The sequence below is a fragment of the Lithobates pipiens genome, unplaced genomic scaffold (genome assembly GCF_037356315.1).
Source record: "Lithobates pipiens isolate NorthernLeopardFrog02 unplaced genomic scaffold, aLitPip1_a1.2 Scaffold_18, whole genome shotgun sequence".
Taxonomy (NCBI): Eukaryota; Metazoa; Chordata; class Amphibia; order Anura; family Ranidae; genus Lithobates; species Lithobates pipiens.
Window position 1 is genome coordinate 11309005 of NW_027507758.1, and position 16653 is coordinate 11325657.

Genomic DNA, 16653 nt, shown 5'->3' on the forward strand with positions numbered 1-16653 from the left:
TCAAATCAAATTTTTGAGAACAAAGCTATTGGCTACTAGCCTCTATGTAGTCCCCGTCGTACGCAACGAACGTCACCACGTTCCGAACGATCGGATTTTCCGACAACTTTGTCCGACGTTGTGTGTGTGCAACACCAGTTGCGGACAAAATCTTGTGGTCGGAATTAGACATGTGCAAAAGGAAAAAATTTGTTTAGTTTAGTTTCGTTTTAATTCGTTAAATCATTAATTTCGTTTAGTTATATTCGTTAACTTCCTTAACCACTTCAATACCGGGGGGGCACTTAAACACCTTCCTGCCCAGACCAATTTTGAGCTTTCAGCGCTGTCGCACTTTGAATGACAATTGCGCGGTCATGCAACACTGTACCCAAATGAAATTTTTATCATTTTTTTCCCACAAATAGAGCTTTCTTTTGGTGGTATTTGATCACCTCTACGGTTTTTATTTTTTGCTAAACAAATAAAAAAATACCGAAAATTTTGAAAAAAAAAATGTTTTTTTTTGTTTCAGTTTCAAAACTTTGCAAATAAGTAAGTTTTCTCCTTCACTGATGGGCACTGATGGGGTTACACTGATGGGCAATGATCAGGCGGCACTGATGGGCACCGATGAGGTGGCACCAATAAAGTGGCACTGATGAGGTGGCATTGATGGACACCGATATGTGGCACTGATAGGCGGCACTGATGGGTGGCACTGATGGGCGACACGGATGGGCACTGATAGGTGGCACGGATTGGCATGGATGGGCATGGATGGGCATGGATAGGTGGCACAGGTGGGCATGGGTTAGGCGGCACAGGTGGGCATGGGTAGGCGGCACAGGTGGGCATGGGTAGGCGGCACAGGTGGGCATGGGTAGGCGGCACAGGTGGGCATGGGTAGGCACTGATAGGTGGCACAGATGGGAACTGATAGGCGGCATTGTATTATAATATATTGTACTAATGGATGCCAATCAGTGCCAATCAATAATGCATGCCAATCAGTGATGCCCATTGTGGGCACTGATTGGCATCCATTATGGGCACTGATTGGCATCCATTGTGGCACTGACTGGAATCCCTGGTGGTCTAGGGTGGCATACCTTGTCCATGGCATCCCTGGTGGTCTGGTGGCGTCCCTGGTGGTCCAGTGTGGGCATCCTCGGGGGGGCTGTGCTGATAATCGATCAGCACAGACCCCCCCTGTCAGAGGAGCAGCCGATCGGCTCTCCTCTACTCGCGTCTGACAGGTGATCGGCTTTTCCTATTTACACTGTGATCAGCCATGATTGGACACGGCTGATCACGTGGTAAAGAGTCTCCGTCGGAGACTCTTTACTGAGATCGTAGTTGCCGGGTGTCAGACTGACACCCCGCAACAACGATCGCCGCGATGCGCGCCCCCTGGGGGGCGCAGCGGCTCATAATCCTGATCACGTCATATGACGTCCGGTCAGGATTATGAAACCACTTTGCCGCCGTCTATTTGCTATAGGGCGGGCGGCAAGTGGTTAAATTTGTTTTCGGATTTCGTTTAGTTTTCTACCGAATTCAAAAAATCGGTCGCATTCGAAAATATTTTAACCAAATTCGAAAATATTTCTACCGGATTCGAAATGATTTCAACATGATTCGACATCATTTCAACCGCATTCGAAAATATTTTGTGACCCGACTTTAGGGCCATGTATCTCGGGGTCACTTGGTGCTAGAAACTCCAAAATGTTATTCTCTGCTCTAATAACTAATAACATTTTGCGACCCGATTTTGGGGCCACATATCTCGGGGTCACTTATAGCTAGAAACCCCAAATTTGGTATGCAAACACAATAATACTAGCACTACAACATATCCAAATTTGAAGTGTCTAGCACAAAGTCACCTCGAGATACATGGCCCTAAAATCGGGTCACAAAATATTTTCGAATGCGGTTGAAATAATATCGAATCATGTTGAAATAATTTCGAATGCGGTTGAAATAATTTCGAATCATGTCAAATTCATTCGTTATATTTCTTTCGTATTCGTTGTAGTTTGTTATTTTTTTATTCGGACATTCGGATGCATCCGAATGTCCGAAAGATGCAAAATTCGGCCGAATTTCGATTCGTTACGAAACGAATTGCACAAGCCTAGTCGGAATGTCCGACCGCGTGTACAGGGCATAACTCTAATCAAAGGATACAGTCACAGCTTCTGGTTCCCAAGAGGTGCCCATACAGAGAACTCCAGATCATTCACATCAGTCTCTGCACCAGAGGAGCTTACACTCTGTCAAAATAATTTAAAATAAAAGGTCCGACCACGGTAAGCGCCTGGCTTACGTTGCCCCGTGCCTGAAAATGCTTCGGCGGTGGTGAGGGAAGGTGGAGGAAATTAAGTCTCTTCCTAAGAAGGCCCTGGAGAGGAGGGCTGTTGAATCCGCCTTTAGCGAGCCACTGGCCTTGAGGGATTGCCCAGGCCCCGTTATGAGGGAGGGTCTGCGTTTGATTAATCTGGAGAGAATCGATTTAAATTTTCGGGGTTTGGCCTGGCTCTCCTACCATGGCAGACTCTACGTCAGTGGTCATCAACCCTGTCCTCAGGGCCCACTAACAGGCCAGGTTTTATGCATTACCTTGGGGGAGATGCAGACTAGAATACGGCAATCACTGAGCAGCAATTGATATCACCTGTAGATGTATTTCAGTTATCTTGCAATCCTGGCCTGTTAGTGGGCCCCGAGGACAGGGTTGATGACCACTGCTCTACGCGAAGGGCAACTTGAAGCGTCGCTTTGCGGAGAACTGCGGTTGTCCAAGAGCGGAGTGTGGTGGGGTGGAGGAGACGATGGACCGTTTCTTGCTTCAGTGCCTCTTCAATATAGAAGTCTACAAGTGGGTGGGTGGGGCTCTGGGTATCCCTTTTCTTTTCCCGCTTGAGTTATGCAGAGTGGTCCTATGGGTCTTTTGAGACGCATTGGGATTTTGATTTTGGGCCAATTTTTCTAGTATAGGTTAGAAGTCCGTTACTTCACGTGGAATGCACGGTGTCGGGTTTCCATTCAGAAAAGGTCCTTCCTGTCGAGGTGGGGGTTCATGACATTCTGGGTGCGGTGGAGAAGATTCGGGGGCCTTGAGAAGGACATGTGGCGGCCGGGGGGGGCCTAGACAAAGGCGTGGAGGAATGTCAGGCCCCCCCCCCCGTAGCTGCTGTCTGTCAGTCTCTGGGTGTCCGGCTTTCTTTCTGTCCTATCACATCCCCTAGATTTTGATAAGATGAGAGTTTTGGAAAAAGTCTGCATGCATGGGATCAATGTGTAATCGTTTTGTAGCCAGAGGTTGTGTTTAGGTGGAGGTAGGGTTGTGTTTTGCATAATTTTGTAGTTTTTCGGATAATAAAATGATGTTTCTTTGTATATATTTATGGTATTTTCGGGGGAAAAAAATTATATATTTTCTGTTGTAAGCCTGGTTGTTTTTGTTTATGTATATGTTAATTTTTATTTATTTTTTGTATATATGTAAATATGTTTTTATTATGTTTGTAAGATTTTTAATAAACAAAAATTTACACTCTAATGTCCGTCACACACTATTAACCGGTTCCCGACCAGCGCACGCCGATGTACGTCGACAGAATGGCACGGGCAGGCATATTGGCGTACAGGTACGTCCAATATTCAATGCCGCCCTGCCATCGGGAGCGCGCCGCCGGCGGCACGCTCCCACGCTGGTCGGGACCCCCGTGAGTCCGGTCGCGGGACCCGATCGCCGTGGGTATACGCGATCGTCTCACGGAGCGGCCGAAGGGAGGAAATGCTGTGTAAACAACATTTCTCCATTCTGCCTAGCAACTAGTGACGCTGATCTCTGCTCCATGTGATTGGAGCAGAGATCAGTGTTCACTAAATGAAAGCCCAACCCCCCCACAGTTAGTAACACACCCCTAGGAACACTTAACCCCTACACTGCCACCCACTGGTTAACCCCTTCACTGCCAGTGTCATTTACACAGGAATCACTGCATTTATATAGCAGTGATTACTGTATAAATAACAATGGTCCCAAAAATGTGTCAAAAATGTCCGATGGGTCCCCCACAATGTCGCAGTCACAATAAAAATCGCTGATCGCCGCCATTACTAGTAAAAAAAAAATAATAAAAAATTATTAATAAAAATGCTATAAAACTATCCCCTATTTTGTAAATGCTATAACTTGTGCGCAAACCAATCAATAATTGCTTATTGCGATTTTTTTTTTTACCAAAAATATGTAGAAGAATACGTATCGGCCTAAACTGAGGGGAAAAATGTTTTTTTATATATTTTTGGGGGATATTTATTATAACAAAAAGTAAAAAATAATGCGTTTTTTTTCAAAATTGTCGCTCTATTTTTGTTTATAGCGCAAAAAATAAAAACCGCAGTGGTGATCAAATACCACCAAAAGAAAGCTCTATTTGTGGGGAAAAAAAGGACATCAATTTTGTTTGGGAGCCACGTCGCACGACCGCGCAATTGTCAGTTAAAGCGACGCAGTGCCGAATCGCAAAAAGTGGTCTGGTCTTTCACCAGCAAAATGGTCCGGTCTGCAAGTGGTTAATATTATACATTTATATAGCTCTGACGTATACTGGAGTGCTGTACAGAGAACACTGAGCCAGTCACATCAGTCTCTGTACCAGAGGAGCTTACACTCTAATGTCCTCCCAGTCTCACATGGCATACGAGTGGGTGGAGGGCAATACAGTCTCTTCTACAACATAGCTTACTTTGTTGTTCGTCCCTTGTGATGCTATAAAGTTAGTACAAAAAAAAAAAAAGTGTAAGAAAAAAAAATGTAATATAATAAATATAATATATATTTTTTTTTTTATTAAAGCGCCCCCGTCCCACCCTGCTTACACGCAAATGCGAACGCGTACGTTACTGCCGCGCGCATATGTAAACGGTGATCGCACCACACATGTGAGCTATCGCTGTGAACGTCAGAGCGAGAACAATAATTCCAGCACCAGACCTCCCGTGCGCCTCTAAACTGGTAACCTGTAAAGGCATTTAAAAGAGAATTTTAAGCACCGTAGTTTGCCGCCATTCCACGGACAGACGCAAAGCGTGACATGTTAGGTATCTATTTACTCGCCACAGCATCATCTTTCACAATATACAAAAAAATTGAGCTAAGTTTAACTTTTATTTTTATTTTTTTATTTCATGAAAGTGTTTTTTTTTTTCTAGAAAAACCACTGCGCAAATACCGTGCGATATAAAAAATTGCAGCACCCACCATTTTATTCTATAGGGTCTCTGCTAAAAAAAAAAAAAAAAAAAAAGATGTAGCACTCTGGAGCATAGGCAGGGTTGCTCCTCGCAAATATACTTGCCAAGAGTAATTATCTTGGTTGATTGATAGGGATCTATTGATTTCTCTCTAAGTTATTTGCGCAGTGGTTTTTCTAGAAAAAAAAAACTTTCATGAAATAAAAAAATAAATAAAAAAGTTAAACTTAGCTCAATTTTTATTTTTTTTGGAAAAAAAAGGGGGGAAAAAAATTGAGCTAAGTTTAACTTTTTTATTTATTTTTTTATTTCATGAAAAGTGTTTTTTTTTTTTTCTAGAAAAACCACTGCGCAAATACCGTGCGATATAAAAAATTGCAGCACCCACCATTTTATTCTATAGGGTCTCTGCTATAAAAAAAAATAAAAAGATGTAGCACTCTGGAGCATAGGCAGGGTTGCTCCTCGCAAATATACTTGCCAAGAGTAATTATCTTGGTTGATTGATAGGGATCCCATTGATTTCTCTCTAAGCCCTTGTACACACGGTCGGAGAATCTGTCGGAATGAGTCCTATCGGACCGTGTCGTCAGATAATCTGACTGTGTGTGGTATGCATCGGACTGATTCCGTCCGAATCTCCGTCCGACCCAATTTTCCAACATGTTGGAAATATTTCCCGACCAACTGGGCGGGACGGACCTAATCCGATCATGTGTAGAGCATTTTCATCGGACCAAGTGCCACGCACGCTCAGATCAAAATTCCTACATCAAAGCTATTGGCTACTAGCCTGAATGTAGTCCCATCGTAACGAAATTACGTCATCACGTTCTGAACGATCGGATTTTTCCGCCAACTTGGCCCGACCGTGTGTATGCAACAGTTTCGCACACGATCCGTCCGACTAAATCCGACGGACAAAATCCGACGGATTTGGTTGGCAAAATCTCCGACCGTGTGTACGTGGGCTAAGTTTTGGCTCTGTTGCACTTTTCTACCACTAGGTGGCTTTGGTGATACTAGATATGAGAAGGGCAACCCAAGGTCAGGTTATGGGTATATGGGGGTATCTCAATGAGCAGGGGTTTTCTTGAATCCCTTGGCCTGCTGGGAGAACCTTATATTTAGGTGGAGTCAGGTGATCTATGTTCTGTGGCACTTGGACGGCTGTCTGGGTGTCTTTTTGCCCCGGGGCTGCTAGGCGGGAGTTTGGGCCCGTCCCGGGGACATCTGGCTGCTGGGCTGTGTGAGGGGCCTATCCAGAAGTAAGAGAGCAGCGCAGGGTTGGGATTTGCGGCTTGCAATCCAACCAGAAGTGATGGTTCTGCCGGCCCGAGAACCCGACGTGGTCGGAGGTAGAAGGGAAGCTGTCGCCACGAAGGGACCCACCACCTTTACCAGGGACCACAGTGAGTAACTGAAGCAAGCACCGGAGCAGTATTGTCACCAAAAAGGGCACGGTGGATAATCGGGAAACTTCAGGTGGTGCTCAAGTCAGGGACCAGGCCAGCGGAGGAGACGCTTGCAGAGCAGCCTTGTGTGTCAAGCCAGAGGCCAAGCCGGTTATCAGGGGTGAAGCTTGAGAAGTATCTGGAGTGCCAAGCTAGGGACCCAGCAGAGAAGCTTGAGGGAGATACCACCACAAACCTTGGAGGAGCTCAAGGGATTCAGAGTCAGTGAATCAGAGGGTCTGGTGAGAGACCGGGAGCTCAGTGTTGAAGAACTACAAAGAGGAGTTGTAGTGAAGCTGAAAGAAGTGGTACGTTTGAGTTAGGAAGGACTGTTGCCATGGGAGACAACATTCCTGCACGTGCAGATGTGGCACCTTGCTGGAGGCCTTTCCCTGCATGGCTGTCCTCCTATTGAAGTCTCGGAGTCTGCCAATTGAGTTTGCAACAGTCTAAGGGTGTCCTGGCCTTAACCCTCTTTGCCCCACAAAAATATATAAAAAGGACTGTTAAGAGAAATAAAACCTCTTTTACATCCAAGAAGTGTCTGGCGCCCAATGACTTTCACCATCTTTGCACCCACTATGCCTCGCAACCCACCACATACAGAAAGATGTGGACCTTGGAGGTCCTCATTGAACCAAAAGAGGTAAAAGACCTTGCTACAAATATAGACCTCCTGCTCTCTAGCTCCCTTGTCACCTCCTCCTCCCCCCATGCTCGCCTCCAGGATTTCTCCAGAGCTCCTCCCATCCTTTGGAACTCCCTACCCCAATCTGTCCGACTATCTCCTAATCTATCCATCTTTAGACGATCCCCGAAAACCCTTCTCTTCAAAGAAGCCTCTCCTGCTTCTAACTAACACTGTTTTACTTCCTCCATCAGCTCATCCCCCCCCACAGCTATTACCTTTTGTATCAATTGACCCTTCCTGGGGTCAAAAATGGCCTGGTCAGGAAGGGGGGAGGGGTAAATCTTCCAGAGGTAAAGCGGTTACATATGGTGGACAATACTCTTCTTTGGTGATGTAGGACAGACATTATCTGGTATGCAGTTCCTTCCTATATAGATCACGCGTTGGAATCGATCGTTTATTGTAGGTATATGAAGGAACCGTATGGGGAAGAATTTTTTTTGCTCGTTGTGAATTCGATCAAATTCTGGTGCGATTGATAAAATGAATTATTACGTGGGATGAAATTGATTACCGCGGCGAGCTTCGCACCGCGGATCATTTTTCTGGGTATTAAATGGGATTGATGTGATGAGCTGGTAATTATGATTTGACTGTGATTGGTATAATATGGATCTATAGAACATGACGTGAGCCCTGCGCTCCTTCATTAATGATGGCTGCATCGAGCTCCGCCCATTATCCTGTCCAATGGATTCCTTTATTTATTGTAATTTGAAGGTGAATACTTATTCTTGTATCATTTCTGCTGGATTTGGGTCACCAGTTTAGAATCCATAAAGCCGGTCAGGCAGTCAGCCACGTTCCAGAGGGGTTCAGAAGATGCTCTGTTGGCGTTAAAGTGGACCTGTTCATAGGTCTGCGTGAACAAATTCCTCACCTATCACAGCAACAGGATCCTTTAAGGATTCTAAATGCCAGGAGGCGGAGGCAGGCATTCTTTCCATGTGACTGCTGTGATTGGCTGTCACAGCAGTCACATGATCAGAACGCTCCCGATCGCTAGTATGCATCGGGAACTTTCCGGAATTCCTCCCACTGACATTAACGATGGAGCACTATTCCCCCCACTGACACCGATGATGGGGGACTATTCCCCCCACTGACACCAATGATGGGGCACTATTCCCCCCACTGACACCAATGATGGGGCACTATTCCCCCCACTGACACCAATGATGGGGCACTATTCCCCCCACTGACGCCAATGATGGGGCACTATTCCCCCCACTGACGCCAATGATGGGGCACTATTCCCCCCACTGACGCCAATGATGGGGCACTATTCCCCCCACTGACGCCAATGATGGGGCACTATTCCCCCCACTGACACCAATGATGGGGCACTATTCCCCCCACTGACACCAATGATGGGGCACTATTCCCCCCACTGACACCAATGATGGGGCACTATTCCCCCCACTGACACCAATGATGGGGCACTATTCCTCCCACTGATACCAATGATGGGGCACTATTCCTCCCACTGATACCAATGATGGGGCACTATTCCTCCCACTGATACCAATGATGGGGCACTATTCCTCCCACTGATACCAATGATGGGGCACTATTCCTCCCACTGACACCAATGATGGGGCACTATTCCCCCCACTGACACCAATGATGGGGCACTATTCCCCCCCACTGACACCAATGATGGGGCACTATTCCCCCCACTGACACCAATGATGGGGCACTATTCCCCCCACTGACACCAATGATGGGGCACTATTCCCCCCACTGACACCAATGATGGGGCACTATTCCTCCCACTGACACCAATGATGGGGCACTATTCCCCCCACTGACACCAATGATGGGGCACTATTCCCCCCACTGGCACCAATGATGGGGCACTATTCCCCCCACTGACGCCAATGATGGGGCACTATTCCCCCCACTGACACCAATGATGGGGCACTATTCCCCCCACTGACACCAATGATGGGGCACTATTCCCCCCACTGACACCAATGATGGGGCACTATTCCCCCCACTGACACCAATGATGGGGCACTATTCCTCCCACTGACACCAATGATGGGGCACTATTCCTCCCACTGACACCAATGATGGGGCACTATTCCCCCCACTGACACCAATGATGGGGCACTATTCCCCCCCACTGACACCAATGATGGGGCACTATTCCCCCCACTGACACCAATGATGGGGCACTATTCCCCCCACTGACACCAATGATGGGGCACTATTCCCCCCACTGACACCAATGATGGGGCACTATTCCTCCCACTGACACCAATGATGGGGCACTATTCCTCCCACTGACACCAATGATGGGGCACTATTCCCCCCACTGACACCAATGATGGGGCACTATTCCCCCCCACTGACACCAATGATGGGGCACTATTCCCCCCACTGACACCAATGATGGGGCACTATTCCCCCCACTGACACCAATGATGGGGCACTATTCCCCCCACTGACACCAATGATGGGGCACTATTCCTCCCACTGATACCAATGATGGGGCACTATTCCTCCCACTGATACCAATGATGGGGCACTATTCCTCCCACTGATACCAATGATGGGGCACTATTCCTCCCAGATAGCATGCAGTGATCAGAGAACTCTACTGCCTGCACCACTGGGGGCGAGAAAGCAGAGGTCTCCTTCAAAAAAAAAAAAAAAACTATCTATCCTACTCTGAGTATTACCTCGATGAAAGGTGAACCCGGTGTCATCCGGGAGGTGCTTAATGTGCACATCCACAAGACCAGCATCCCTAACCATACTATTTAAAAAAAACGCTATTATATCCCAGCCTGTCCTTGAAGTCCTTCCTGTCCTTGGGCCTAGTTACTGTATTAAAGTCACCTCCAAAGACCACTTGCCGGGATGTAAAAAGAAATGGCTTGATCCTTGTAAAAAGGCATTTCCTGTCCCACTTTGTGTGCGGCCCATAAACATTATTTAGGCGCAGGTCCTGCCCCCCCACAAGGACGTTTAAGACCATACATCGGCCAATCTCCACCTCAATAACATTTACCATGCCGGTTTTAAACAACACCACCACACCACCGTAAGGCTCGGCCGCAAGAGACCAGTAAGATGGACCATACCTCCACTCTCTCTTGGCCATATGAATATCTGCCAAGGAGGTGAGCCTAGTCTCTTGCAAAAATAAAATTTCAGCGTCTAATTGGCTGAACAAAAAGAAGGCCATGGAACGAGCTCTTACTGACTTAATGCTGGCGACATTTATTGTCACCGCTTTTAACGGAGGGGGAACCGCCATCTGGGTTATTGGGTGGATTGCTTCTTAGCTCCCCTCTGCTGCTCATCACCAGAAGCCTCTCTCTTTCTTGAGGCCGCCTCAAACTCCATTTCAGAATCGGAGCTTCGTTCCGAAGAAGCTCCAGATGAAGAAACATACCATTCAGAGGACCTATGACAGTTGGAGACAGGCACTGGAGCCCGTTCCGTCCTCACCACCTGCTTCCGCTTCCCAACCTTCCTTCTCTCCTCCAGGTACCGCAGGTCAGCTTCAGAGATGCCATCATCTCTGTTTTTTTTCTTTGGAGTCTTCACAGAAGACTCCTTTATAGAGGAAGAAGTGACCTTTTTAGTACCTGCTACCACTCCTGGTGGGGGTGGTGTTCCCTTTGAGACAGACTTAGAGGGGGGGGGGGGTAACTGACACGGGGGGCACAGACTTGGAAGGTTCTGACACAAGAGGAGAGGATACAGTAGGCTGGGGGGACACAGAGACAGATACAGAAGGAATACTTACAGACACAGGAGGGGTGGCCACAGGAACTGGAGAGGGATCCTGAGCAGGACCAGGGGAGTCGGTCACCGCAGAGGAGGATGGTACACCAGGAGCCTCACCCTCCATCCTGTCCAGCCCAGACAAGTCATCCATTACCTCCTTCTCCATATTGTGGCAGGCTTCAGGACACTTGCTGTAGGGATGGCCAAGGCGCAGGCACAGGTTGCACCTGATCATATCGGTGCAGTCCTTGGCCATGTGACCCTGACCCCGACACACTGAACATATCAAGGCTGAACAGGAGGAGCTCAAATGCCCCTTTTCTCCACAGCGGTGACACAGCTTCGGCTGACCAGGGTAGAAAATAGTCATCCTATCCCTCCCTATAAAAGCCAAGGAGGGCAGGTGACGGACAACATTCCCATCCCTGGCAAACCTGACTGTTACTGACCAACCCCCAGTCCAGATGTTACGCTCATCAAGGATTTTGCTGGGTTTAATCAGAACCTCCCCATAGTTCCGCAACCAAACCTCTAAATCCCGAGCGGGGACGCTCTCATTGGTCAGAATGATGGTGATTTTTTTAACTGTTGACCTCTGAGTGATTGCAACTGGGGCCAGACCTTCCCATTCAGGTCTTGACCTGCACCGAGCCTCATATCGCTCCCAGAACAGGTCAAGACCCTCTGGCCTGGTGAAGCTAACTGTATAATCCCTCGTCCCAGACACATGTATAAAGGCATACAGGTCATTTGCCCCAAAACCCATTTCTAAAATGAGATCCACCACCGCACGCCGCGCTGGAGGGACTGCACCACCTTCCCATTTCAGAATCACAACATTACGTCTGGGACCCCCAGCAGAAGCCAGAGACCCAAGACCAGATCCCGGGGTGCCCAAAGTGGTAGGCTTTAGGGGAAAACCCCGCTTGGGAGCGGAGCTACCAGGAGCTGAGCGTACCACCTGAGCAAACGTGGGTTTATCAGGGCCAAGGCTCCACACTGAAGTCACATTGGTCTTTAAATTATTAGCATCATCAACTGTCTGAACTGGATCAGCAGAATCCGCAGCCGGACGATTGTCCATCACACTGGTGCTGGGGTGATTGTTATCAGTCACAGAAATTTTCCCATCAGGAATGGTCATAGTTTCTGCTGCAGTACCAGCTGTCTCCTGATGCTGCGCTGTAGAGTCCTCAGCAGCAATGGGGCAAACCGCTTTGGACTCTGCTAAAGAAGGGTTAATGGGCTCTGCTGACACCTGTAGTTCATCCACAGAAATTACACTTTTTACATGTAAGTTTTGCTGCATTGTAGCATCATCATCCTGCACAACAGGGCTGCACACAGGATTAGCAGTCTGACTGTTATCAGGCACATTGTCATTATCAGTAAAAGACACAAACAAACACAGTCTTGTCTACAACATGGGGCTTCGCTGGCTTTATATTATCAGGAACATTGTCTGTAATGTCCTCCTCATTGAATACCAACCGATCCCCCCGCATAGGAGACTCCATTACCTGGATGGCCCTCAGCATGCCTCCTGAGTCCTGGGAAGGCATGGGGCTGCTTACCTCTCTGTGGGGGGGCAGGGGGGCGGAATTGGGGGTCTCCTCCTCCACCTCCATCTTTGTCACCCTTCCAAGCCTCCTGTCGTTACCAAATTTTTCCTTGAAGGGCCCATCTCTACCTTCCATCATGGCCACGATGGTCTCCTGGTGGTCCACACGGACTTTAGCCAATTGGATCTCCGGATCCATGGATCCTCTCTTCTGGCTGTGTAAGCCCTCACGCTGCCTTCTCAGGCGCTTCAGCTCCGCACGCAGCTTGTAAAGCTTATCCCTCTCCCTATTCAGGACCTTTATCCCGGCCACCACTCGCTCACGAATGGCATGCAAGCCTTCGTCCTCTCCAGGGGCAGAGAGATCCGCTTGTCCACCAGAAGGCATGTCACCCGACGGCCCAGGAGAAGGATGAGAACCTCCAGCAGGAGAGGCCCTGCTGGCCTCCATGGCTTCCCCAGAAAGGGGCCAGGAGAGCTGGGAGAGATTTCCTCACCACTCCCCTCTCACACCGATCACCTGGAGGAGCTGCAGACACCTTCCTCCTGACACACCTGTGCTCAATGATGGGTGGGGCACTATTCTTCCCACTGACACCAATGATGGGGCACTATTCTTCCCACTGACACCAATGATGGGGCACTATTCTTCCCACTGACACCAATGATGGGGCACTATTCCTCCAACTGACACCAATGATGGGCACTATTCCTCCCACTGACACCAATGATGGGACACTATTCCTCCCACTGACACCAATGATGGGCACTATTCCTCCCACTGATACCAATGATGGGGCACTATTCCTCCCACTGACACCAATGATGGGGCACTATTCCTCCCACTGACACCAATGATGGGGCACTATTCCTCCCACTGACACCAATGATGGGGCACTATTCCTCCCACTGACACCAATGATGGGGCACTATTCCTCCCACTGACACCAATGATGGGGCACTATTCCTCCCACTGACACCAATGATGGGGCACTATTCCTCCCACTGACACCAATGATGGGGCACTATTCCTCCCACTGACACCAATGATGGGGCACTATTCCTCCCACTGACACCAATGATGGGGCACTATTCCTCCCACTGACACCAATGATGGGGCACTATTCCTCCCACTGACACCAATGATGGGGCACTATTCCTCCCACTGACACCAATGATGGGACACTATTCCTCCCACTGACACCAATGATGGGGCACTATTCCTCCCACTGACACCAATGATGGGGCACTATTCCTCCCACTGACACCAATGATGGGGCACTATTCCTCCCACTGATACCAATGATGGGGCACTATTCCTCCCACTGACACCAATGATGGGCACTATTCCTCCCACTGACACCAATGATGGGACACTATTCCTCCCACTGACACCAATGATGGGGCACTATTCCTCCCACTGACACCAATGATGGGGCACTATTCCTCCCACTGACACCAATGATGGGGCACTATTCCTCCCACTGACACCAATGATGGGGCACTATTCCTGCTACTGATAACCAATGATGGGGCACTATTCCTCCCACTGATTACAATGATGGGGCACTATTCCTCCCACTGATGCCAATGACAGGACACTATTCCTCCAACTGAGGTCAATGACGGGGCACTACTCCTCCCACTGATACCAATGATGGGACACTATTCCTCCCACTGACACCAATGATGGGGCACTATTCCTCCCACTGACACCAATGATGGGGCACTATTCCTCCCACTGACACCAATGATGGGGCACTATTCCTCCCACTGATACCAATGATGGGGCACTATTCCTCCCACTGACACCAATGATGGGCACTATTCCTCCCACTGACACCAATGATGGGCACTATTCCTCCCACTGACACCAATGATGGGGCACTATTCCTCCCACTGACACCAATGATGGGCACTATTCCTCCCACTGACACCAATGATGAGGCACTATTCCTCCCACTGACACCAATGATGGGGCACTATTCCTCCCACTGACACCAATGATGGGGCACTATTCCTCCCACTGACACCAATGATGGGGCACTATTCCTCCCACTGACACCAATGATGGGGCACTATTCCTGCTACTGATAACCAATGATGGGGCACTATTCCTCCCACTGATTACAATGATGGGGCACTATTCCTCCCACTGATGCCAATGACAGGACACTATTCCTCCAACTGAGGTCAATGACGGGGCACTACTCCTCCCACTGATACCAATGATGGGGCACTATTCCTCCCACTGACACCAATGATGGGGCACTATTCCTGCTACTGATAACCAATGATGGGGCACTATTCCTCCCACTGATTACAATGATGGGGCACTATTCCTCCCACTGATGCCAATGACAGGACACTATTCCTCCAACTAAGGTCAATGATGGGACACTATTCCTCCCACTGACACCAATGATGGGGCACTATTCCTCCCACTGACACCAATGATGGGGCACTATTCCTCCCACTGACACCAATGATGGGGCACTATTCCTCCCACTGATACCAATGATGGGGCACTATTCCTCCCACTGACACCAATGATGGGGCACTATTCCTCCCACTGACACCAATGATGGGGCACTATTCCTCCCACTGACACCAATGATGGGGCACTATTCCTCCCACTGACACGAATGATGGGGCACTATTCCTCCCACTGATACCAATGATGGGGCACTATTCCTCCCACTGATACCAATGATGGGGCACTATTCCTCCCACTGATACCAATGATGGGGCACTATTCCTCCCACTGATACCAATGATGGGGCACTATTCCTCCCACTGATACCAATGATGGGGCACTATTCCTCCCACTGATACCAATGATGGGGCACTATTCCTCCCACTGACACCAATGATGGGGCACTATTCGTCCCACTGACACCAATGATGGGGCACTATTCCTCCCACTGACACCAATGATGGGGCACTATTCCTCCCACTGACACCAATGATGGGGCACTATTCCTCCCACTGACACCAATGATGGGGCACTATTCCTCCCACTGACACCAATGATGGGGCACTATTCCTCCCACTGACACCAATGATGGGGCACTATTCCCCCCACTGACACCAATGATGGGGGACTATTCCCCCCACTGACACCAATGATGGGGGACTATTCCCCCCACTGACACCAATGATGGGGGACTATTCCCCCCACTGACACCAATGATGGGGCACTATTCCCCCCACTGACACCACATGATGGGGCACTATTCCTCCCACTGATACCAATGATGGGGCACTATTCCTCCCACTGATATCAATAATGGGGCACTATTCCTCCCACTGACACCAATGATGGGGCACTATTCCTCCCACTGATACAAATTATGGGGCACTATTCCTCCTATTGACACCAATGATGGGGCACTATTCCTCCCACTGATATCAATAATGGGGCACTATTCCTCCCACTGATACTATTGATGGGGCACTATTCCTCCCACTGACACCAATGATGGGACACTATTCCTCCCACTGACACCAATGATGGGGCACTATTCCTCCCACTGACACCAATGATGGGGCGCTATTCCTCCCACTGACACCAATGATGGGGCACTATTCCTGCTACTGACACCAATGATGGGGCACTATTCCTCCCACTGATTACAATGATGGGGCACTATTCCTCCCACTGATGCCAATGACAGGACACTATTCCTCCAACTGAGGTCAATGATGGGGCACTATTCCTGCTACTGACACCAATGATGGGGCACTATTCCTCCAACTGAGGTCAATGATGGGGCACTATTCCTCCCACTGACACCAATGAAGGACAGTAAACTGGCCCCTTGTTTAAAAAGTCTGAAGCCCCCTGCCTTAGGGTACCAGATGTCCCCTAGCCCATCAGAAGCATGGATTTTCAATCTCTTTATAAAGAACCAAAATTGTTATACATTGGTGTATATTGTAGCTTTGCA

General features: G+C 48.7%; 1 protein-coding gene across 1 annotated transcript in view; it reads left to right on the plus strand.

Moving 5' to 3' along the window:
* The window catches only part of GLP1R (glucagon like peptide 1 receptor), a 383473-nt gene that overhangs the window by 333489 nt on the left and 33331 nt on the right, over positions 1 to 16653 (plus strand). The window lies entirely within an intron of this gene.